At 41.8% G+C, this 24,399-nt stretch overlaps 1 pseudogene; it reads right to left on the bottom strand.

Moving 5' to 3' along the window:
* Window positions 1-311: 311 nt before the first annotated feature.
* LOC103746976 lies at window positions 312-23,881 on the bottom strand (annotated as a pseudogene).
* Window positions 23,882-24,399: the final 518 nt, after the last annotated feature.

Genomic DNA, 24,399 nt, shown 5'->3' with positions numbered 1-24,399 from the left:
GGAGCTACGAGACACCTCCCCGAGCCCCGCCCATGGCGCCCGCGCCCATAGCCCGCCCCAAGCCCCGCCTCTCCAAGCCCAGTCACGCCCCCACCCGCTGCACTTCGAGGTAGAAGTGAACTCCCTTCTCGGAGATCCTGGAAAAGAACAACTAGAGGCCCTGCTCCGGGCTACTGGTTTTGCCTTCCCTGGGATGCCAGGGAAGACGGTTGTTAGTTAATTATTTGGAAGCATGCTAATGAGAACCACTTGAGAACTGATCCCATTGGGTACCATCCGCCAACATTAGCTGCCAGGTTGTAGGTGGTGAATTATGCACAGTCCAGCACCCGCTGAATGAAAAGCGACAGCCGCACTTCTGCAGGTTCTGAGGAGTAGCAAGACTTTTTCTAAGGCAGTTAGTAGAAAAGAGAGTAGGTGCGGAGAAAGCTGGAACTAATTATTAGGACTTACTTGATCGAGAGCGCCCGAAGGACGAAGGAAGAAACTCAACACGAGAGTCTAAGAAGTCAGGACAAGACACACATTTTTTCAAAACCAGTACAATCTGTCCTATGCAGTTTTGTAATTTACAAGTTAAAGAATTAAAACTTCAAAAAGTCATTGTAAAGGAATGGGAAATACAAGTAAGTCAAAGAAATAAGGGAAACGGCCTGCACTGGTGCTGACTCAATAAGTAGTCCTACCAACTTTGGGTGCATTTTATTTCCATTTATTTTTCTGTACATATTTTTACATGTTTAATAAAATTGGGCTCATACTGTTCATCCAGTTTTTCGGCAACTTGCTGTCATTACCTGTGTAATCGGTTCTTAGAAAATGTTTCTAAAGCTGCACATATGAATACAGGGACAATTTCTAGTGCTTTTGTTGGCTTTGAATCTTACACACGATTTTAAATACTAATATTGTAAATGCTGAATTCTTGAATTCACTTATTTCTGATTTTTTTAGAAGATTGACTCTAAAAATGGAATTATTAGGCTATAAAATATGCTTATCTCTAAATGCCTTTAATACAGATTGTCAAATTGCATTCCTCAAAATTTATTTTTCATTTAATTTTGCTATGCGTTTATCCTGTTAGAGGTTAGGGCTTTTAGTGACAGGGATATGGCCACAATGGCTTGGAGCTATAATTCCTCCCTTAAAAGAACTCCAGATTGTAGCATCAGCTCTTTACTTCATGTAAAGTTCTGTTGCTGAAGACATTACACACATGAGCTGTAGAGCAAACAAGGACAAATCAAGCTGTTATTGCAAAGCTTCACCTCTACCTGCTAGCTTTCATAGTGCTGGAAGGTGCTATGCATGTGAGTGGAAGAAAAAAATCATTAACCTTAACCAGCTATGAATTCTGTGTGCTTCAGCAACAACTGGCCTGGCAAGATATGACCTCCAGCGCAATAGTGGCATGAAAACGGGAGTAGCCAAGCACTTTCGAATTGGATTTAAGGTTTGCTTCATAAGATGGAGTCATACCTGACACTGATGTTAGGCCCAAGGACATGTGGCCACACAGGCCACAGGCCATAGGGGAGAACCTAATACTGTTATTTTGCTAAATAGATACAATATTAAAGGAAATCCTAACGACTTACTGTTATACCCATAAATCAATGCATCTCTCATGTCTCACCAGAGAAGGTTCCTTAATACAGCAGATGGTGATTGACAGAGAAACTCACAACTGGCTAATGTGCAGAGAATAAGAAGCTGCAGAGTACTTATCCCTGAATAGGACACCTACATCAAACTTCTGTCCCCCAAGGTTCAGAGATCATTGTAGAAGACGTGGTGGAAAGACTGTAAGAAGCAGAGGTGATAGATGACCACAGGAAACAGAGTTTTCCAGACAGCTGGGAAGTTACTCATATGAACTCACAGCAATGGTGACACTATGAACAAGTACCATGTAAGCTCAAGCCAGACAAAATCTTAGCATAGACATGGGGAAGTGGGTAAGAAACCTAACCCTCCCTGAAGAACTGTTGGAAACTGATGGCTGCTGGGAAGGGCAGAGTTGGTCTCTTTTAAGGGTATAACTGTGGATGGATCCATACTGCAGGACATTTGGGGACACAAGTTTGACTCTATAGGTCTTTATATATAATACATATATATATAACATATATGATGCAGCACATGAAATTGGGTGAGGAGTACTAAGGGGAGTGCGTATAGGGGAGGGGATCTAAATATGATCAAATTATATTGTATGAAATTTGCAAAAATTTGATTAAAAAAGGAAGAGAGAGACTGTAGGTGGTACTCTAGTTGCTGTCAAACCTACTGCCCCTTGCAGTATACTCAATAAACTTCCCTTATTTATTTATTTATTTATTTATTTATTTATTTATTTGTTTTTTGAGACAGAGTCTCCCTGTAGCCCCCAGTTGTCCTGGAACTCACTATGTAGACCAGGGTAGCTTTGAACTCGCAGAGATCCACCTTCCTCTGCCTCCTGAGTGCTGGGATTAAAGGCATGCACCACCACGCCCAGCAACTTCTCTTTTTTAAAAAATATTTTATTATTTTTATTTTATGTGTATGCGTGTATTGCCTACATGTAGGTAAGTGCACCCATGTCGTGCAATGCCCACAGAGGACAGAAGAGTCTATTGGATCCCCTGGAACTGAAATTACAGACAATTGTTAGCTGCCATGTGGGTGCTGGGATTCAAACCCAGGTTTTCTGCAAGAACAATCAGTGTTCTTAAATGCTGAGTCATCTCTCCAGCCCCTAAACTTCTCTTTTAATAAATAGGTTTAAAAAAAAAAAAGAATGGCTCCTGTGCTGAAAAGGGACTAAGATGAGAATGTCAAATAGAACATAGGCAACCTCACTGCATTTCTCAAGGCTTGGAATTCATGAAATTATATGAATAATTCAGATTCCCCCCCAAATGCTCATTCTTTGACCCTGGTCCCAGATATCCTATATCAAGTGTGGAGTGGGTTCTGGAATGTGCATTTTAATAAGCGCTTTGGGTATTTCTGGTCCAGATTGTTCATAAATTCCAGGCATAAAAAGCCCTGGAACTTTCAAGTATATAGACCAATTAATTAGAGGGATTCATCCAAGAATCATATAAGGAGTAACAAAACTTATAGGCTCAAAAGCTTGGGTTCAATCTCCAGCACTGAATAAGACCTGGCATATTGGGACATACCCAGAACCCCAGCCCTCAAGGTGGAAGCAAGAGGATAAGTGCTCAAGGTCATCCTCAGCTACTCAGGAAATGCAAGGCTAGCCTGGGATACATGAGACCCTGTGTGATGGTTAGTTCTAATCGTTAACTTGATCACAGCCTAGAATTACTTGAGCAGAAAGTCTCAGTGAGGAGTTTTCTAGATCAGGTTGGCTTGTTGGGCATGCCTACTGGGAGAATTGTCTGCATTGTTAATTGATGTGGGAAGACCTAGCCCACTGTGCACAGCACCATTCCTTAGGTTTGGGTCCTGGACTGTGTAAGTATAGAGTAGACATGACTAACTGCTTCAAGTTCCTGTTTCGACTTTCTCACAGTGATGTACTGTAACTTGGACTTGTAAGCTAAATAAACACTCCGTTATAAAAAAGAATCCAGATTGTTCAGAGGAGCAGACACATACAGAGACTCCAAAACAGGCACAAGAGATGTACATTGGCAAGCACCAGGGACAAAGCGCGGGCTCCTTGATTCCTTTCCCCCTCCCCTCTTTTCCTCTTCTCTTCCCCCTTCCTCCAGTGGCTCCTTCCCTCTCCTCTCTCCTTCCTTGCACCCTCCCATCTCTTTCTCATCCTCTCACTGTCTCTCTCTCTCCACTCCTTCTCTCTCCCTCCCGCTTCTCCATCTCTTCCACAGACCTTCCCATATCCCTGTCTGGCCTCAGACTTGCTATTTAACGTAAGTGTCTGATCCTCCTTCCTCTACCTCAAGTGTTGGGATTACAGGCCTGCATTACCATGCCCAGTTCTTACATAGTGCTGGGGATAGAACCCAAGGCTTCATGTTGGCTTTATTTGAAGGGCAGTTTCCTAACAGTGTAGCTCTTTGGACTTGTGGAAAGTCACAGGTCTTCTGTTTACTGTCTACCTCCCACTCCAAATGGTCTGTTTTGTGGGTAGGAGCGTCTCAGGAGCCTGGTGAAGATTGAGCTCTAAGCTAGACATTTCAAAAACGGAGTGATGAATAATATTCTGGGGAGTCAATAGGGATTAGGGTCCAACAGCAGGTTCAGGACTCTGCAGTAAAGAAGAAAGCTCTTGAAGGAAGGTGAGGAAATACAAATTTCAAGCAGTCCCAGGTTGCCAACTGGGCAGCCACGTAAGACAGAAAAATTTGTGAAGCCTGTGGCTCACAGTGAGATCTAAGGCTGACACGCTCACCTGTCTCATCGGTAACAACCTGCCCAGACCCCCTGAATCAGAACCGCAATTGAATCCCCAGATGACTGGTTAGCACAGTGACATTGCAGAGTGACTGCACTTGGATCTGAATCACCTATTGCCCACACATAGTGCTTGACTCAGGGAACAGGCAGCCACAGGAAGAAGATATTGATGCCTGAGTCTTCCCTGTATGCAGCCTGGGGGTGCCTGTGAGAGGCTTTTTCAAGCTTCAGGATTGGAATCTATTCCTCATAGGTCCCGGCCTGGCAGTCTGTCTCCACATATATATTGGGGCCACAGGAACCTTTGAGGTCTTGCTGGTGGGCTGATTTTAGTTGAAGAGTAAGAAAGGAAATAGGGATTAGTGGACCCAGTTTTCCTCAAGTCATGGCTTCAAAGTGATAACACTGAGTATGGTGCCTAATGCCTGCAGTCCCTGTTATCCTAGTTACTCAGGTCCAAAAATGGAGGACTGAGAGTTTAAGGCCAGTCTAAGCAATGCAGTGAAACTGTCTCCAACCAAACAACCAAAAAACCCACCAACTAACTAACCTACCCTTAGTAAATGAATGCAGACTCGGTGGGAGCACATGCTCTGGGTTGTAAGTCTCTGGAAGGAAACTAGCAGGGCTTCAAAATCTCAAATTTCTAGATATGTGGCAATTAAGAACATTAAAAATATATATATTTAGGGCTGGAGAGATGGCTCAGTGGTTAAGAGCACTGACTCTTCTTGCAGAAGATCCGGGTTCGAATTCCAGCACCCACATGGTGGCTAACAACGATCTGTAACTCCAATTTCAGGGGATCCAACGCCCTCTCTGACCTTCATGGGGCACTGTATGACATGGGTGCACCTACCTACATGCAGGCAATACATGCAAACACATAAAATAAAATAAATCAAAAAATTATTTATTCATTAATTTGTGCATCTATATGTGTGTGAAGTCTGTACCACAATGTACACGTGGAGTTCTGTGGACAACCAGCAGGAGTTGACTTTCTCTGCCCATCTGGTGGGTCGTGAGAACTGAACCCACGCTGTTGGACTTGGTGTCGAGCACCCTTACCTGCTGAGCCATCTCACTAGCCCACAGCTCAGAACATTTTTATCAGAAAGAAAGTAGATTGGCAACTTTGATTTTTTTCAGCTTTTGAAATAACAAAACACTCAAAATGAGTTGTTTTTAGGATTGTTAATAATAAAGAAAAGCAGTGTCGAGAATCGCTAAATTGAGTTAATGTTGCTGCCTGTGTTGAAGAAGTCAGTGCCTGCCAGGGAGGCCTGGGTAGGAGATAAGTCAAAATGTCAGCTGTGCCAAGGAGTGTTATTTCCACCTTCACTCCCCTGTCATTCATCATTCACCCAAACCTTAGGTCCCTATAGGAACCTGATTTTGCCCAACTCTGTGGACATTTTGAAGTGTGTAGACCTGTGTTGTTCTTGTTCCTGGTTCCTGAGTCTGGAGATAAAGACCAGGAAAAGTAAGCCTGCTGTGAAACCAGCAAAAATAAACATCAGGCTCTGCTTTGGACTGGGTTCCTTAGCACTTCAAAGAAAAGCAAATGATGCAAGACACATCTGTGTATGAAAGATGAAACTGCTGACAGTCTCATTATGGAAACTTCCTTTGAAAAGGATACTTTGGAGTAAAAGTTCCTAAGAAAATATGTTGAAATACGGTAAAATTATAAACCTAAAATATCTATTTAGTGGATAGGGTTACCCTTTTCTCTTACTTAAAGCAAAGGGCCCTGAATGCTCTACTCAGTCAGACTCCCACTGCATCTCATCAGCCATCAGGGAGGACCCCTGGGGGTTATGGTTCAGAGGACACTGGACATCCCTGGTGCTCTGGGCTCTGGAAAAGACCTGAGATTTGTCAGAATTCTCTCTCTCTCTCTCTCTCTCTCTCTCTCTCTCTCTCTCTCTCTCTCTCCCCAAAGCTCATGTGTCTCTTGCCCTCCTCTTCTCTCTCTCTCTCTCTCTCTCTCTCTCTCTCTCTCTCTCTCTCGGCAAAGATCAAGTGTGCCTTGCCCTCAGCTTTGCTCAGAGGCTATTCTAACATGAGATGCTAGTAGCCAGGACCAGGTGGGTGCCCCTGAGGCTCCTGTTGTAGCTCACCATCTGGACACCATCCCCTTTCTGGTTATTCTCTGAGTTCATCTCTCACCTGCCTGCAGTGTTTCCTGCCTCCCACCCCAGTCTGTGCTGTCTACTTTTTACCTCACTCTATGTCTGTTGCATTTCTATGTTCTCTCATGTTTTCTAAAGTTTTCGAAGAGATGGTCCCTGACTTCTGCATTTGTTTTTGAAAGAAAACACTAGGAACAGCGTTTTGGAGACCCTCTCCTTATTCTGTATCCCCAGAGTCTCCCTGGCACCTTCGATGTCTCCATCACACTTGTCATACTGTGTTCATTTTCTGTGTCTGTTGTATTTCACACTTGACTGATATCTCCAGTGTTGCCCAGTGGGCTGATGGGAAATCAAGTAGATTCTGGGTGTTGTCTTTAAACAGCAGGCTCATGGCTTTGTGATATCCTGGATAGGCTTCAATGAAGTACAAGAGACAAAATGGGTCTAGGATTTGGGGGATCCTTCCTGTTGGAGGGTGTTCTTTGCAAGTGGATACTGTCTGATCTTACCACTTAACCAGGTAATGTGGCCATCATATGAGTCAGAGGCTTGGGCACTAGGGTAAGTGGTTGATTCCCAGTAAAGATTCATTCTTTTCTTTTCGGCCATAACTGGTTCTAATGGTGATGATATAAGGTTAAAGGGCAAAGAGCAAACACCTGGGTCATCTATTTAGAGTATGAGGATTGAGAGGCCATGACCCCTCAACAAGAGGAGGGTGAGAACAGCAGTGAGGATTGCCACCCAGGGCTAGACCTCACTCCAGCTCCTGCTGAGTCCTGGGGGCTAGAGGAAGGCCTCCAAAGGCTACTGTAGAAAGCATACTGTAGGCATACACCCAGAAGCCTCTGTGGTCTCCCCCAAATATTTGAAGTATTTGTGTAGGTTGGTTGCATTCTGAGTGATACAATTATTTTAAAAAGCCAGTTTACCAACCGTTTATTAAATCTGTTGTCCAACTTAACAAAGGGTGGCCTTTTTTTTCAAGTTGCTGAGATATATTTCTTAGGAAGAAGTTCCCTAAAGTATGCTTTCTTGATGATTGGATAGCATCCCATGGTGTTTGTATCATATGCTGTTGCTCGTGCAGGCCATTGTAGTATGTCTTCATGAGGCAAGAAAGGAAATGATACAATTTCACTAGATACAAGCAAATGGCACAGTGAAGCCTCATTATCATTTGATTCTCATCTAAAGGTACACTTCTTACCAAGTGTTGCTCTTTACCAGCTCAGAGAGGACTTTCTGCCTTTGTAGGGAAGATGCTTTGAGCCTCTGTGGAAATTTGTAGCCAAGACCCAGCAGCAGCTCCTTCTGCAGGCAGCTCTCAGCCACAACAGAATAAATTCCCCACATTCCAGAGTCATGTGGAAATTGTTGTTTGCATCTGTTCACATCCTACAAAGTGGTCTGCTGGAAGCCCCTGAGTCAGCATGTGCTCCCATCTCACTCGGACTGCAGTTTGAAGCTTGCTTGCTGGTCCATGTGAGTCACATGCATGTGTCCAGATAAGAAGGAAAAAGGCAGGCAAGGCATCACTATGCTGTCTCTGGTTTTGCATGAAACCCTGAAGCAGGGATCCAAAATGTAAACAAAAGCACCCAGGACATGAAATGTAGTCTTGGTTCCAAGGATCACACTAAACATGGGTTAAAATTTCAAGATTTTTTTTTCAGTTGATTGATCAAGCTTTATTCTGAAAAGTTGGAAAATACATCTGAGTGTGATATTCTGGCAGGAAAATGTGGCCTGCTCAGTGGTAGAGCTTCTGTTTTTGGCACAATCATCTGGCACTCCTACTAAGTAGACTGGAGGTTGGAACTTGAAGGCCTTTTAGAAGAAGACAAGTGGATGCTTTCCCTCTTGTCTAATGGCTTCACGGTAGGTCAGTTTACAACAGTCTTCAAGATAATGTTTGATTTATCAATTTTTTTTGCCATGGTGCTATGTGCTGATGACACAAACAAGGAATCTTTCATGCCCTCTGGCAGTGAACTCTTGACTGAAATAATAACCTTGCAGCCAGGCATGGAGGGTTCATGTCATCACTTTCAGATTGGAGAAATCTGAAAGCTATGAGATCACTCTGCTATAAGACTAAAGCCTCATCCAGGAGATGTGAACAAGAACATTTCTATAGTCATCCTTAGCTAAGGGAAGAGAGGCGACAACCAGCTTACAACTCAGTCCTATAGTCAGGAGGCCTTTCTGTCCTCAGTGGGTCAGAACCTATATATACAGAACCTATTTGGTTACCTGCCAGCCCAATGGGCAGCACTGGGGTATCAGTATTTTGTGAAGTATATAGACACCAGAAACGAACAGTATGACAAATGTTGTGACATGGGACAATGAAGATGCCAGGGAGACACAGGGGATACAGATAAGCCAAGAGGAGAACTGGGAGTTATTCTCAAACATCCTACCAAGACCCCAATGGTACTGTCCAGTCCCAGGACAAACCAGGACACCCTCTGGGCTCTGACTAATTTTCTTCACATGATTTCTGTCTCCTGGTTTTCTTTCTAGTCTTTACATCCACTGCGTCCGTTTCTTGTGTCTTCTTTGATCAAAATCCTCCCCATATAACTGCAGAGAGTAACTGCAAGTCCTAATAGCCTGTGACCTCAAGTGTTAAGAAAGCCTCAGGATCCTGGATTTTCTCTCTTTTCTGCTCACACATAAGATCCTGTCCTGTTCTTAGGAAATCTTTCTGGATACTCATCAATTGAGGCTGCAAATAGGTGAAGCTGACTTAATCATTTCTGCCCTTGTCTTTCCCCAGTGGGTCATAAGTGGCAGTCCATAAGCACAACATTCTGAATTCTTGTCGTGTGGAGCCTTGTCACCTTGCTTTCACTCCAGCCAGCCCAGGTTACTTGCCCCCACCAGAATACATGTCCCCTCTGCATCAGGGCCACATTCCTTTGTGGTCTGCAGAGCCCACCGCTGCCTCTTCCCCTGGAAGTTGCTGCCATTCTCCCAGGACCAGTGGTCCTTCTCTGTGCTTGATGCTCTCAAGGGCAGTGTTGATATGGGCAGTCTTTGGAAGCACCTTGTTCCTTTCCTTGTCTGGGATACCCATCCTGCATGCCCAGGTTGCTCTTTGTCTGGGTTTTTACTCCATTTCTACTCCAAGAAGGGATCTATGACTTCTGTCTCCTCTACCAGATGTCATCTCGAGAACTGGGTTCTGTATTAATCTCTGTCCCCCGACCTGGTCTCTATGCCCTGCATTCCCATTGTGGGAACTCGGTTCTGGGTTGTTTACTGGTTATTTAGTGCCAACTCTGTATTGTCTATAAGGCAGAGAGAAGAACCCTTTCTTAATGTGAGGTTACCTCTAGGATAGTCACTGAAATCTTTACCAAATAACTGATCTAAGAAGGAACATGGCATCTTCTACAAAGGGCTCACCTTGATTCCCCTCCTCCATCTCATAAAGATCACTAATGGGGCCATTACTCAAGAAAGGTGGGAGCCCAGACCACCCTATCCTAAAATCACTTACACAGATTCTGCCCGAACTTTAAGAGCCAAGACTAGAAATTATTTTGGATGATATAAATTTTCTTTCACTGTTAATTTATTCTTTGACAATTTTATACATGCATACAAATATATCCACCTCTTCCCCCAACTCTTCTAGGACCCCCATCACATCTTCCCAACTTCATTGCCCTCCTTTTATAATCATTTGTTTTTCATGGTGAGTACATGAGAAGCCATGTTCCACTTCTAAACTTTTTATGTTATAATAAATGTTGCTCACTATTGAAAAATTAGAAAATACAGAAAAGGGAATCAACAGCATTATTGTTTTGATGTGTCTTCCAGATTAATTCTTTCATATACACACATAGACACACATGAGTGTGTACATTTACATTTTTGGAGTAGGGCAGAGTGCATAATTTATCTGTTGTTCATCAAACATCCATTTTCTCATTCTCGATTAGTAATGACGCTTCCCCATACTGGGTACAGAATAGTGGAATAAAGTTCATGCTTTCTAGCCTCCCCAACAGGTCTTTGTGGTGTGGAGACTTCTGAGATGCTTCTTTAAAAGGGAAGCTAATCTTCTTCCTGCTCCCTCCTTTTGAGCACTGAGATACTGTTCAGAATACAGCTGTAATGGCTGGAGCTCTAGCAGCTGTCCTGGAATAATGGGTGTGTATATGGGGGTATACCCATGCTAGATGTTAGAAGAGGGGAAAGTCCTAAGGGAAGGGAAAGAAAAAGGGGGTAATAGAATATATGTGACATAAAAGCAGAAGGTGGAATATTGGGGAGAGGAGGAGGACCAGCAGGAGTGGACAGAGGAGTGGGAGTTGGGGAGGAAGAGCAATATGAGCTAAAATGTATGAAAATCCCACAATGTGAGATGGCTCAGGGATTAAAGGCATTTTCTGCCAAATCTGATGACCTTAGTTCAGTTCCTAGAACCCACATGGTGGAAGGAGAGAACTGACTCCCAATCGTTGTCCTTGGACCTCTACATGTGCACAATGTCATAGCTGCATATACACACAAACACAAGCACACAGATGAAAATAGACAAGCACATGTAATAAAAATTTAAAAAGAAATGCTACAACAAAACACATTATTTTATAAGATAACTGCCAAACTAGTTAAAAAACGAGGTTAACTATAGAATGGGAGAAATGTTCAGCCAAGCCAAGAGATAGAAGGAACCTATCCACAGAGTTTTTAAACCATTCTGTATAAGTCTTTATCCAAGACAGTAAACGCTCCCACAAGTCAGGTGTGTGATAACTAAGCCTACTCCTGGTCAACATACCTTGCATTGGAGAGAGAGTGTCTTTCAAGTACTTGACTAATTTCATGCTCACAACAACCCTAAGGTAGGCTCTACCATTAATCTGTTTCCAGTGTATCTATGTGGATATGTACAGTTTAGAGAGAAAAATCATTGCATTACACATTATTTCATAATCCGATTTCTTTGCTGAAAATGCTTCATACATTTTCCTCTAATATTTTATAACTCATTTTTAGCGGTAGCATACTAGTAATTGAATGGAGGAATCAAAATTTGTTAAACAACTTCCTTTTTTGAGGCACCTGTCCAGGTTTCTTACGTTTGTAGCCACTTCTCAGCACCTTTGTAGGCAGTGTAACTTGATTCTATCTAAGAAATGCCTAGAAATGGCATTGCCGTGTCATGGGGGTGGCACATTCATATTGAAGCACACAACTAAGGTACCTCCAAACACATGGATCCAAGCTATACTCTGCCCCAGACTCTGTATCTTGATATGACTCCAGTGACATTGCTGGCTGTTAGGAGCAGGGGAGGGGGATGTCTGGGGCTGGGATTTCTGATTATGGGTTAGAGTTAGGTGTGGATTTATTTATTTATTTGTTTGTTTTTTTTTTTTTTTGAGACAGGGTCTTCCTGTAGCCCCAGCTGACCTGGAACTCACTATGTAGACCTGAACTGGCCTTGAACTCACAGAAATCCACCTGCCTCTCTGCCTTCCAAATGCTGGGATTAAAGGCATGCACCACCACACCCAGCAAGGTGTGAATTTTTTTTGAGTGTGTACACAGAGTAATCTCTCTATACATGGATTAGGGTTAGTACTAGGGTTAGGAAAGTCCAAGATAAAGGTGCTGATAGATCTGGTGTTTGGTGAGGGCCTGCTCTTCATGGATGGTGACTTCTAACTGTGTTCTCATGATAGAATGGGGAAGAGGCTCCTAAGACTCCTTTATGAGGGCTCTTCCATTTTCAACTCATCTCCAAGTGACTTAGGTCTGCACCTTTGCCTACCACTGTACAGTGAGGTTTTTGTTTTTTATACATTTGTAATATAGTTTCTTTTTCACATTCTTCATTCCATCCTGTGCTACTGTGGATTCTACAGCCATGAATGAACATGCTGAACCCCCTTTGGCCTCCAGCAATGGCCACTCTTGATAGTTTAGCAGTTCTAATATTTGTGCTGTGCTATTTCATTATTGTGTAAACTGGTAACTCCTTAGTGGCAAATACCCTAAGGCATCTTCTTGTAGGATTATTTGCTATCTTTGTATTTTCCTTAGTTTGGAATCTGTTCATATATTTTCTCATTTTTAGTTGAGTTGTTAGCTAGTGAGTTTTAGGAGTTATTTGTGTATTTTGAGAACAAATTATTTTTTAGATATGTGTTCTCTAAGTAATTTGTCCCAGGCTGTAACTTGTCTTTTTGTTTCCTAATTAGAATATAATAGGTAGAAAATTTAATTTTATAAAGGGCCTAGCATCAATTTTTTGTTTGTGAATTGATTTTTTAATGTTGAAAATTAAAACCCATTGCCAAGTTCAAGGTCATATAGATTTTCTTCTGGTTTATTTTAGAATTCTGATAGTTGTGTTTCTCAAATTTTAATTTATGCACTATTTTGAGTGACTTTTTGGTGAGCTTTTAAATGCATACTGACATTAACTTCTTCTGTGCTGTCTCCAAATAATTGCTCCATCAACGTCTTCTAAAACAAGCAAATGAACAAACAAACACCCAAGTGTAAGGGTCTCATTTCACTTTTGCATATATAAAGCTGTAGCATTGACTGACGTGAAAAACACAGTGCCAAGTTCAATAATTTTGTAGAAAACCAGGAGGGGGAGCCGGGCATGGTGGTGAATGCCTTTAGTCCCAGTATTTGGGAGACAGAGGCAGGAGGATCTCTGCGAGTTCGAGGCCAGTCTGGTGAGTTCCAGGCCAGCTGGGGCTAAGGGAGACCCTGTCTCAAAAAGACCAAGAACAAAACAAAACAAAAAAACAACCAAACCAAACAAAACCCCAAACAAAGAAAACCAGGAGGGGGCGCACATGCACCACTCAACTGTCAGAGGCATGTGCTGAGTCCTGACCGCCACCTGAGGGCACACTCAACCACCTTCCTTGACCAAGCACAGCAGCCAGGATGCTAAGGGCCTTGTGTTTTCTGAGGACAAGAGCTTCATTTTTCAGGACCCACCTCAAGGCAGGCACTTGCCTTGGCTGTGCTGTGGTGAGTGAACAGCTTCCTGTCTACATCCTGAGGGCAAGGGAGGGCATCCTCTGAGAACACAGCAGGGGAAATGCTTCATGTAGAAAGTGAAATTCAAAGTGGCCCCAAGAGACATGCCCCAAATGTAATATGCACAGTGTCCTCTTACGCTAATCTAAATGTCAAAGCTTTGGTCCCTAATTCTAATATGAAACCCAGATTAGGATCCACAATACTAACATGACAGCCATACAGTGGTCTCTTCTCACGAACAAAGTAACATCCACATGTTGTCGTCTTTGATTTGAGTTCTGGGGCTTACGCACAGGGCTTCCTGCATGCTGAGCATGTGTTCTGCCACAGAGCTACACCCCAGCTCACATGTAGCCTCTTAATCTGATGTTTAGTGAAGGCCTGCTCTTTATGGATGGTGCCTTCTAGCTGTGTCCTCGTGGCAGACTAGGGAAGCAGGCTCTAAAGACTCTTTTATAAAGCTCTTTTCCATCCAACTCATATCAAGTTTTCTTACATTTGCGGTTTTCTCACCACCTGCATTGGTTGATAGGGTTAGGGTTAGGATTAGGGTTAGAGTTAAGGGTTAGGTGTTATATATTAGGTGTTAGTTAGGGTTAGGGTTCAGGTTCAGTTTCAGGTTCAGGTTCAGGGGTCAAGATCCAGGGTCAGGAATCAGGGCTTAAGACTCAGGGTTTGGGTTTGGGATCTGGTTTAAGGTTATGCTTATGGTTAGAGTTGGTTAGGGTAGGATTAGGGTTAGGGTTAGGTTTAAGATTAGGGTTAGGGTCTGACATTTGGTTAGGGTCAGCCCCTGTTGGACTATTGTCATGAGTCTGCTATGCAATTAGCACAGCATAGATGAACATACACTAGATATGGCCCTTTCATAGGCAGCAGTTTTCCTGATAAACCTACTTTCCTTGGCAATCTGGTCAAGGCAAACTGGCTATTTTATTCTAATCTTGGTTACTAATATTAGTTTTTATATCTCATATTACACATGAATATTTCTACATATGCATGTTTACAGTATTAAGGAGGTGGCAGCAGAGTTCAAGAGGTTTCAGAAGTGGGCTGATTGAAATCTAAATAGAATCTGTAATGATAAGATACTGAACCCAAACCAGTTGAAGGGAAGAAACTGCCACTGTAGAGTCAGACCACCATGGAGAGTGAAAGTTCAGAGATGAGTCCAGATGCAAGATGAAAGAGTAGGCAGGACCAGGTCTGGAGTCAGAACAGGCAGACAGATGGATATCAGGTCCAGATGGGTGCACAGGAGGATGGGTATATAGCAGGTTAGAATTCTCTGCCTGTTGGTCCTTGACATATTCACCAAGCATCAGAAGACAGGTGCATGGTGGGTGTTTCTCTCCTTATGTGGGCCAGGTGAGAAAGTTACATCCTTTCCTTGGTTGGTGTGTCTGATAAATTCTTGAACCTGATTTCCTTGATAAGGTTTTAATATGCTCATATGTACCTATGGTTGCAATTCACCCTGATAAATTTATAGAATGGCACCCTTTCTACTCCCAGGAATAGGCCATTTATTAGTCTGGGCTGCATGAGTGGTAATGGACAGATAGTGTTGTTTGTGGGTCCACTTAGGTCCCCAGTCATCCTCCATCCTCTAAAACTGCTTTTGAGATGGAGATGCTTGTGAGATGTGAAAAGGCACTGTTTTGCATACTATGGAACAACTTAAATCAGGGCACAGCATGATTTCAAGTATCCAGACCATATATTATATAGGCCAAACTAATAAATCTCCTTTCAGTATATATTCATTTTAACAGTTCTGTTTCTCTAGAGCACCCTGACTAGTGGTACTAGTAGTGTTTCTAAAGAAACAGAATTGTAAGGGTGAATTTCTCCAGTTGGCTTGGTGTTATCTGAAGATGGCATTCCAACTCATCAAAACCTACAGTTAGTTGCTAGATGTCCCCGGTAGCATTGAAAACTCTGAAAATCTATGGTGAACTATTGAAAGAACTATATAAGACAATACATGTGATGATCCTGATTCAATTCTTGTGAGACACAAGGAATTTGGACATGTATGGAAAAGTATCCTTAACCCTAAACCCTTAACCTTAATGCTTAACCTAAACTCTAATTTTAAAACTTAAATGTAAACCTATACCCTAATCCCTAATATAACCTTAAAACACTAACCCTAACCCATAATCCTCTAACCTTAAATCAGTAACTTAAAACTAACCTATAAAAATAACCCTGACTCCATCCCTTAGCCTTGAAACTAACCTTAATCCCTAACCGTAACCTTAACAACAATCCTAACCCTAACCTTTTAACCAACTAACCCCTAGCAACTAACCCTAATCCTAAATCTTGATATTAATCTTAATCATAACCCTAAATCCTAGCTACAACACTAGCCAAACTCTAAAACTTTAAACTATCTCTCTACTATCTAACACTTAAATCTTAACACTAACCCTAAACCATAATCATAATCATAACCTTAAACCTAAGCCTAAACTCCTACCCTAACTCCTAATGTTAACCCTTAATGCTTAACCACGATTACTAACCCTAACTCCTTGCCCATACCCTTACCCCCAAATCTAAACTTAAAAGAAACTGTAACCAAAACTACAATGCTAACTCTAACTCCTATCCAAACCCTAACCCTGATCCTAACCTTCAAATTCTAATGCTAATTCTCTTCTAACCACTAACTCCTAACCCTAAACCCTAACCATAAACCTAAACCTAAGCCTAAACTCTAACTCTAGCTCTGAACACTAACCACTATCCCTAACACTAAACTTAATCTCTAAACCTAAACCTAACTAAAGCCATAACCCAATCCTAATCCCTAAGCCTAACCCTTAAGCTAACCCTCAGCCGCTAACCCTTAACCTTGACTCTAACCCCTAAAACTAATCCTAACAGTAACCTTAGCAAATCTAACTTTAACAACCCTAGCATCCTTAACCTTAACCTTAACCTTAACCCCTTAACCTGAACAAGTCCCAAAACTACTTATTTTTTAGCCAAATATGAGTGATCATGACCTGGGAACAGGGTTTCAAGCTATCCTGAATAATATGTTCCTAATGGAAGTGGCTTTATGAAGTTTTTATAGTTAGAGAACATAGGAAAGTCATAAATCAAGGCATTTTCAATGCCTTGAACATTGGGTAGGTGAGCTACAGCAAAGTGAGGAAGTCTCTGTGATAGGTCTCATGCTATCTGGTGACAATCTTAGCTCTTAGATTGATGAAAGTTAGTGGTCTTAAGTGTGCTGAAAGTAGCCCAGGATAATTTGACTTTGGATTTGCAACATTCCAATGCTCCGCAATCATGAAGTTCTAACTAGGCAATCAGCTGTACAGAATCTTTAACATAGGGGAGACTTTTTATCTAGAAACTTTGTTTTGCAGTTCCACCTGTTGTCAAGCATTACATTTTATATATTCAAAGACCAAATGCTGTTTTATGTCTCAAGGTGCTAGGAAAAAATTTCTAGGATATGAAAAAGATGAATGTGGGAAAGCAGGAGGCTAGACTTCAGGGGGAGAGAAGCCAATGATAAGGATTAAGGAAGACGTCTTCGGACCACACCAAAATTACTAGTCATGATGAGCTAGGGCTTAGTCTTTCTTTTTTCATTCTTTGCCTCTGATGTAATTTTTACATGTACACTCGAAACACAGTACACTCGAAAGAAGTAATGCCAGGGACTGCAGAAATGGCCCAGTCAATGAAGGAATTTTGCCCAAGTCTGAGTACCTGAGTTTGAATCTCCAGTACCTCCCCCCACATCTGGGTGCAGCAGCACATGCCTGTCATCCTAGCACACTGACTACAGAGATAGGAGGATCTTTGGGGCTTGATGACCAGCTATTCTAGAAAAATTAGTGAGGTCCAGGTTCAGTGGGGGACCCTTTCTCAAAATACAGAGATTGATTAAGAAAGACACCCAGTGTCAACCTCTGGCCTCTGCACACATGATATAATGCTGACATGCTGCTTGCTGCACCAAGAGGGTGACTGAAATAATGTGTTATCCTTTTATTTAGTTTGGTTTAGTTTTGCTTTTCTTTAAAAATTATTTATTTTTTTACATTTTATGTGTATAAGTGTTTTGCTTGCATGTAGGTAAGTGCTCCTGTATGTGAAATGCCTGTGGAAGCCAGAAGACAGTGACAGGCCCTCTGGAACTAGATTTACAGAAGGTTGTTAGCCACCAGGTAGGTGCTGGGACTTCAACCCAGGTCCTCTGCAAGAGCAGCTGGTGCTCGTAACTTCTGAGCCATCTCTCCAGCCCATGCTTTTCTTTTTTGCTGATCATTTTGATTCATAGTGGTAATCTCATGTGGAGTGGCTAGTTTTAATTCTAGGAAAGATTAACCTTTGATATCTAAATTATTGTCACTCTTATTTGTGGATAAAAATTTGATTTGTCCTGTTATCTCACTATGATATCAGATTCCATTTGGAAGAAGTAAATGAATAGTTACATTACAGAAGAAACCAGGTAACAATAAAGCATTGCTTTAAATTTCAGCAAAAGTTGTCTTTCTCCAGTGTGTAATCTATTATTGGTAGTCAAGAGACCAGGCTTATGAGAAATAACTTGTGGGTATAGATGCATTCCATTTTATGTTTTATTGTCAAAAAGAGAAATGGAACTCAAATAAGAGTCATCCTATAATATTGTCATTTACTTTTCAATGGCAACATATAAATGCTGTTTAATTTTAAAAAATCTTGGCAGACCATACAATGGAAGGCCTTGACTGCTTATTTAATTAGGAAATGTGGACTACTAAGGTATAGTCTCCCAAGTTATAATTTTTATTTTTTTCTTTCCTTTTTCTGAATTAAAATTTTCTCCATAAGTTCTATTTCTGAAATATGCCCTTTCAAAATTATTTTCAGTAAATGTATCTAGTACTGATATTCTTGGGGCAGTATTTACTCCTCCAGTGAAGTGACCTCAGCTCCAGCATCTGGCCAATGTTGATAAAAACACCAGGAATGTTGTTTTCACTGGAGACTGATTTTTTTTTTCCTGTATAATTTGCATGAGGAGACTCAATCCCAAATCTCTGTGTATCAGTCAATACAGGGAAATTTATTCTAAGGTAGGCAGAAGTTGTGTACAATAGGGCTTTATGAAGCCTCTATTTTTCTATATGTTAATTCTGTTACTGTCAATAGCAATATAGTAATTAAACTGCTTAAACTCAGTCAATATTCTCTTTCTTTTTTCTTCTTTTCTTTCTTTCTTTCTTTCTTTCTTTCTTTCTTTCTTTCTTTCTTTCTTTCTTTCTTTCTTTCTTTCTTTCTTTCTTTCTTTCTTTCTTCTTTCTTTCTTTCTTTCTTTCTTTCTTTCTTTCTTTCTTTCTTTTTCTCTCTTTTGGGTTTATTTTTTGAGACAGGGTCTTCCTGTAGCCCCAGCTGGTCTTCAACTTGCTATGTAGACCAGGGTGGCCTTGAAATCATAGAGATCAACCTGCCTCTGCCTCTTGAGTGCTGGAACTAAAGGTATGTGCACCACACCCGGCTTCTTTCTTTTTTCTTAGTAGAAAGGAGTGTTATTATTATTTTGGGCTCTATGAATTTGTATTTAAAATACAGATAGCCTTCCCCCTAATAGAGTTCCTTTAGTAAGATGTAAAATAGGTCACTGTCAACTTAAAATTTTTGTTTTTAATGTAAATTATACTGAATAATAGAAAATTCTATTAAGAGAGTGAAAACATTGGTGCGTTTTAGGCATGAAGACTTGGTCCAAACAAAGTAGGAAGCCTTGATAAGCAAAGAGTTGTAATGAAGCTTGATTCATGGGAGGACATAACATCATCATTCTCATGTGCAGTGTCACTGAAACTAAGATTGTCTGTATTGTCATTTTAACATACCAAGGCAAACTGCAAATATCACAGGCAGTTTATAAAATGTGCAAGGATTTAAGAATTAAGTGATAAAGAATGATATGAGAAATCCAATCAATTTTGGACAACATGGGTCTATGATGTGTCCTTCCTTACCTGCCCCTTTTGTCACAGAACATAACATGGATGGTGATTCTGAAAAGGATCAGCTTTGGGAGTATTTCCAAAAGGAGAATAACTTGTCAGAAAAATTAAAGAGCAATGCTGGGGAGGAGTTTCAAATAAATTATAATAAACATTTCCAAATTTTTAAAAATGTGCTATGAAAGAGTGAGGGTTGACAGTAGAGTTGTCATGGGGAAGTTGGGTTTAGATGCTTGGGAACTGATGGTTGGTTAGCTGATGAGTGTCATCCTCCTTCTCTGAAGCTCCTGTAGATGTATCCTCAGAAGGAACTGGTGCAACTTTGAGGTAAAAATGAATCTAAAAGTTTATCTCCTGAATTTTGTAACAAAGGAGGTGATTAGAGGTACCTGATACGTTCCCTTTTATTGTGGCTGGACAGTCTATGGTTCTTATTCATTTGGTTCTTTGTCTTCTGGAAGCACACTGTGGAAGAATCTGTAATCAATTCTGAATTGTATTTACCATTTCTGAAGTCCCTTATTCTGATGTTTAATATCTCCCTTTAGTAGAGATGGCTCATATAGTCTGCTATCCAAATTTTATGATACCCAATAATTTTTTTTGTTTCTTTGAGACAGGGTTTTTCTGGTAGCCCCAGCTGGCCTGGAACTCACTATGTAGAGCAGGCTGGCCTTGAACTCACAGAGATCCACCTGCCTTTGCCTCTTGAGTGCTTGAATTAAAGGTGTGCACCACCTCCAATGCCTGGCTCCAATAATTATTTAAAAAATATTTTATGTGTATGAGTGTATTGTCTGCATGTGTGTAAGTACACCAGTGTTGCACAGTGCTGGCAGAGGGCAGAAGAAGGTGTCAGGTTCCCTGGAACTGTTGTTATGGATAGTTGTAGTCTTCCATGTGGGTGCTGGAAATTGATTCTGGGACCTCTGAAAGAGGAGTCAGTGCTCTTAACCACTGAGCCAGCTCTCTAGTCCCTCTAATAATTATTTTGTAAGGAATAATGAACACTTTTTAAATGGGTAGATTATAAAGAAGAATTAAATGTCTTTGGCTAGGAAGCCTAAAGCTTTAGTAAGTTTTACAGTTAACTTTTTAGTGTCTTTTGTCCATTCAGGCACTGTCCTAGTTTGTTCTTCATTGCTGTGACAAAACACTCTGACCACTCCCAACTTGGGGAGGAAAGGGTTTATTTATCTTACATCTCCCGGGTCACAGTTCATCAGGGAGCCCAAGGTAGGAACTCAGGGCAGGAACCTGGAGGCAAGAGCTGGAGCACAGGCCATGGAGGAACACTGCTTACTGGCTTGCTCCCCTGGCCCCTGCTCAGCCTGCTTTCTTATGCAACACAGGCCCACCGGCCAAGGGGTGGCACCACCCACAGTGGGCTGGGCCCTCCCACATCACTCATCAAGAAGATGCCCCTCAGACATGGCCACAGGCCAGTCCAATAGAGGAAATTCCCCAATTGAGGCTCCCTCAACCCAGGTGTGTCAAGTTGGCACTAAAGCTATCCAGCACAGGCACTGATCTAGAAGGTTGAAGGTCACGGGCACTGTGGAAATTCTGTACAATAAGCCAACTTTTATAAATACATTAAAACATACCACTAAACATAAACTAACCATAACCCTAATTGTAACCCTAAGAAAACGCCTCATTCCCAGGTAACATCACATACCCACAAACCAGTCTGAGGTGCTGTTACAGGAATAAAATGGAAAGCATCTTTAGATACCATGTAGGAAGTACAAAGCATTTTTGCTCCATCCATTTGCAGGACACTAACTTATAAAAATAAATCTCGATGTTCATTAATGAATGACTGTTTTACTTTCCCCTCTGCCTTGGAACCATTGTTCTTCTCTGTCTCTTTGATGTGACATCTGACTATGTAATATATATGGAATCATGCAGCATTGTCTTTGTGACTGCCATATTTTGCTTAGCATAATATTCTCAAAATTGCTTCATGTTGTAGCCTGTGTCAAGATTTCCATTCTTTTAAAAGCTGAATAATATTCTATTGTATGGATCTGCCATGTTTGGTTTATCTTGGAGCTGGTGGACAGTTGGTTTGCTTCCTTTGGGTATTGTGAAATAAAGCTGCTGTGAAGACAGATATATAAAACTTTTTTCTAATCCTTGCTTTGAGTTCTTTTTGGTTTGTATTCAGAAGTGAAATTACTGAATCACAGAATATTTATGTTTTTAATTTTGAGGGCAGACTGTCAAACTGTTTTGCATATAACCTGTACCATGTTACATTCCTAAAAGCAGTGTATAGAATTTTAATTTCTCTACTTGCTTGCTAACACGTTATTTTCTTAGTGTTTTGTTCGTGACAGGACTTGCTATCAGTTCCAGCCAGGCTTGAAACTGATCCTGCTGCTTTAACCTTTCTAGGGCTGTGATTATAGGTTTGTTCCACCAAGCCCAGGTTTGTTTTGTTTTTGATAATCATCCTAATGGTTGGAAGGTGCATCAGACCACTCATTTTAAGTGTATTTTTGTTGTTGGTTTTTTTTTTAATGCAAAAATACCTCATTATTTTTAGGAATAACTGTCATTAACACAGCAGGAGCTGGTATTATAGAAGATAACAAAAGAATGTTAGAATTCAATAAACTAAAACCTGAGCTGAAGCTGGTAAGAAATGTGTGACTTGTGGTGCTGCTCATGGAAGAAACACTTGTTTGCCTTCTTAAACAATTGCTATACTATAGATGAAGTTTTAAAGGAGCTGCAGTGTACTGGTACATAACTTGCTGACAAATATTTGTCTAAAATGATCAGTGTTATTGTTTTTAGCCAGAAGCAAGGTGGGATTTCCTTGGTAAAATATCATTTATTCATATAGGTCTATATGGAAGTCTCAGACTCTGTTAGAGAACAGAATGCTTGGAGGCCACGGGCATGCTTCAGTATAAACCCATCCCAATTTCCAAAACACCAGTGACACAGCAGTGACTCCATCACAAGGGATTGCCTGGGTTTTCCATTTGGGGATTTTTAGGAATGTGGTTAAAAAAAAAATAGGGACCTTTTTACCTCTTGGCTCCTAAGAAGGGAGGAAACAAAAGCTAACACAGGTGGGTCTTGATTAAAAGCCTTTGAATGTTACAATCGACTATTATTTAGCCATAAAGAACAAAATCATGTTGGTAGGAAAACAGATGGAACCTTCTTAAGAAAAACCAAACCAAACCAAACCAAAACAAAAACAGATGAATGAAACTTAGTGAGGTAAAGGGTCTGAGATCCTCACCAGACATGTTTTTCAGTTCTCTGGGCTCATGTCACATAAGAAACAGAGGCCGCTGGACTCACAGTTGCAGCCCAATAAGGTCACTGAACTCCTAAAGTCTCGGGGCTAGGGAAGGATCTAGCATCTAAGTGCTCTACTATAAAGCACGCTCATTCTTCAAAGAGAGACTTTTGACCTTTAGCTTTCATTTTTTCTTTTTAAAAAGGCCTGAAGCAGTACCCCTTCTTCCCCTCTGGTGTGGGTTCTCTGGTGCTGAATAAGGTGGGAGCTCTGGCTAAAGCACCAGCCGCACTCATCACGCTGGTAGGGCTTTCCCCAGTATGGATCTGTCCTTGCTGAATGAGATTAGAACTCTGAAGGAAGCTTTTCCCACAGTCGGTACGCTTATGGGATTTCTTGCCGGTATGGATCTTCTGGTGCTGAAAAAGAGTGGAACTCTGAAACTCTTAGCACATTTAGTGCATTTATAGGGCTTCTCATCCAAGTTTCTCCTCAGTCTACTTAGGCCCCGGTCAATCGAATGGTCATTCCCCATTGGGCTAGGGAAGGATCTAGCATCTAAGTGCTCTACTATAAAGCACGCTCATTCTTCAAAGAGAGACTTTTGACCTTTAGCTTTCATTTTTTCTTTTTAAAAAGGCCTGAAGCAGTACCCCTTCTTCCCCTCTGGTGTGGGTTCTCTGGTGCTGAATAAGGTGGGAGCTCTGGCTAAAGCACCAGCCGCACTCATCACGCTGGTAGGGCTTTCCCCAGTATGGATCTGTCCTTGCTGAATGAGATTAGAACTCTGAAGGAAGCTTTTCCCACAGTCGGTACGCTTATGGGATTTCTTGCCGGTATGGATCTTCTGGTGCTGAAAAAGAGTGGAACTCTGAAACTCTTAGCACATTTAGTGCATTTATAGGGCTTCTCATCCAAGTTTCTCCTCAGTCTACTTAGGCCCCAGTCAATCGAATGGTCATTCCCCATTTCTGCCTCTGGCGGACTGCCTTACTCTTGTTCTCGTAAGCTTTTCCTTGGCTCGAGCTTCGAGAAATACCTCCTTTAGGGTTTCCTAACCTCATGGTGAATAGCCAGCTGTGCTGTCAAGAGATTTTTCTGTCCTCGGAACACAACTCGGAATCTTCTGCTTCCTCCTCCGTAAACCCGGGATGAGCAGCACAAAGCAGCCCCGTCCTACGGTGCACGTGTGGGTCGCCAAGAGCCAAGAGCAGCAGAAGCCTCTGCACAAGGCGCCGGTCCCATAGCGGCTGGCGGTCCCCATCCCGGTCCCCGTCCTCTGCCCGCCCGAGGCCCGCCCGCAATCGAGGCCCAGGCTCCCGACCCCGAGGGCCTGGCCCACTGTTGTTGGTGTTTTATTTAACATTTTAGTCTTTGTTCTTTGACTACTCTCCCACCCAACCAGGTTAAGGTCACAAAGTTCTTCCAGAACTTGATTTGCCAGTTCATCTGTATCTGAGTCTGTGAAACAAGAGGTCAGGGGTGTGGGTAGGGGGTGGGGAGCTGATGCCCAGCTCTCACTCTCTAGACAAGCTACAGGCATTCTATGTTAATTTATTTCTTGACATTCTACAAGGACTAA

This window comes from Nannospalax galili, unplaced genomic scaffold, assembly GCF_000622305.1.
Source record: "Nannospalax galili isolate Female #2095 unplaced genomic scaffold, S.galili_v1.0 scaffold1805, whole genome shotgun sequence".
NCBI lineage: Eukaryota > Metazoa > Chordata > Mammalia > Rodentia > Spalacidae > Nannospalax > Nannospalax galili.
Note: the sequence above shows the minus strand (reverse complement) of the source record. Positions and strands in the feature narration are given on the sequence as shown.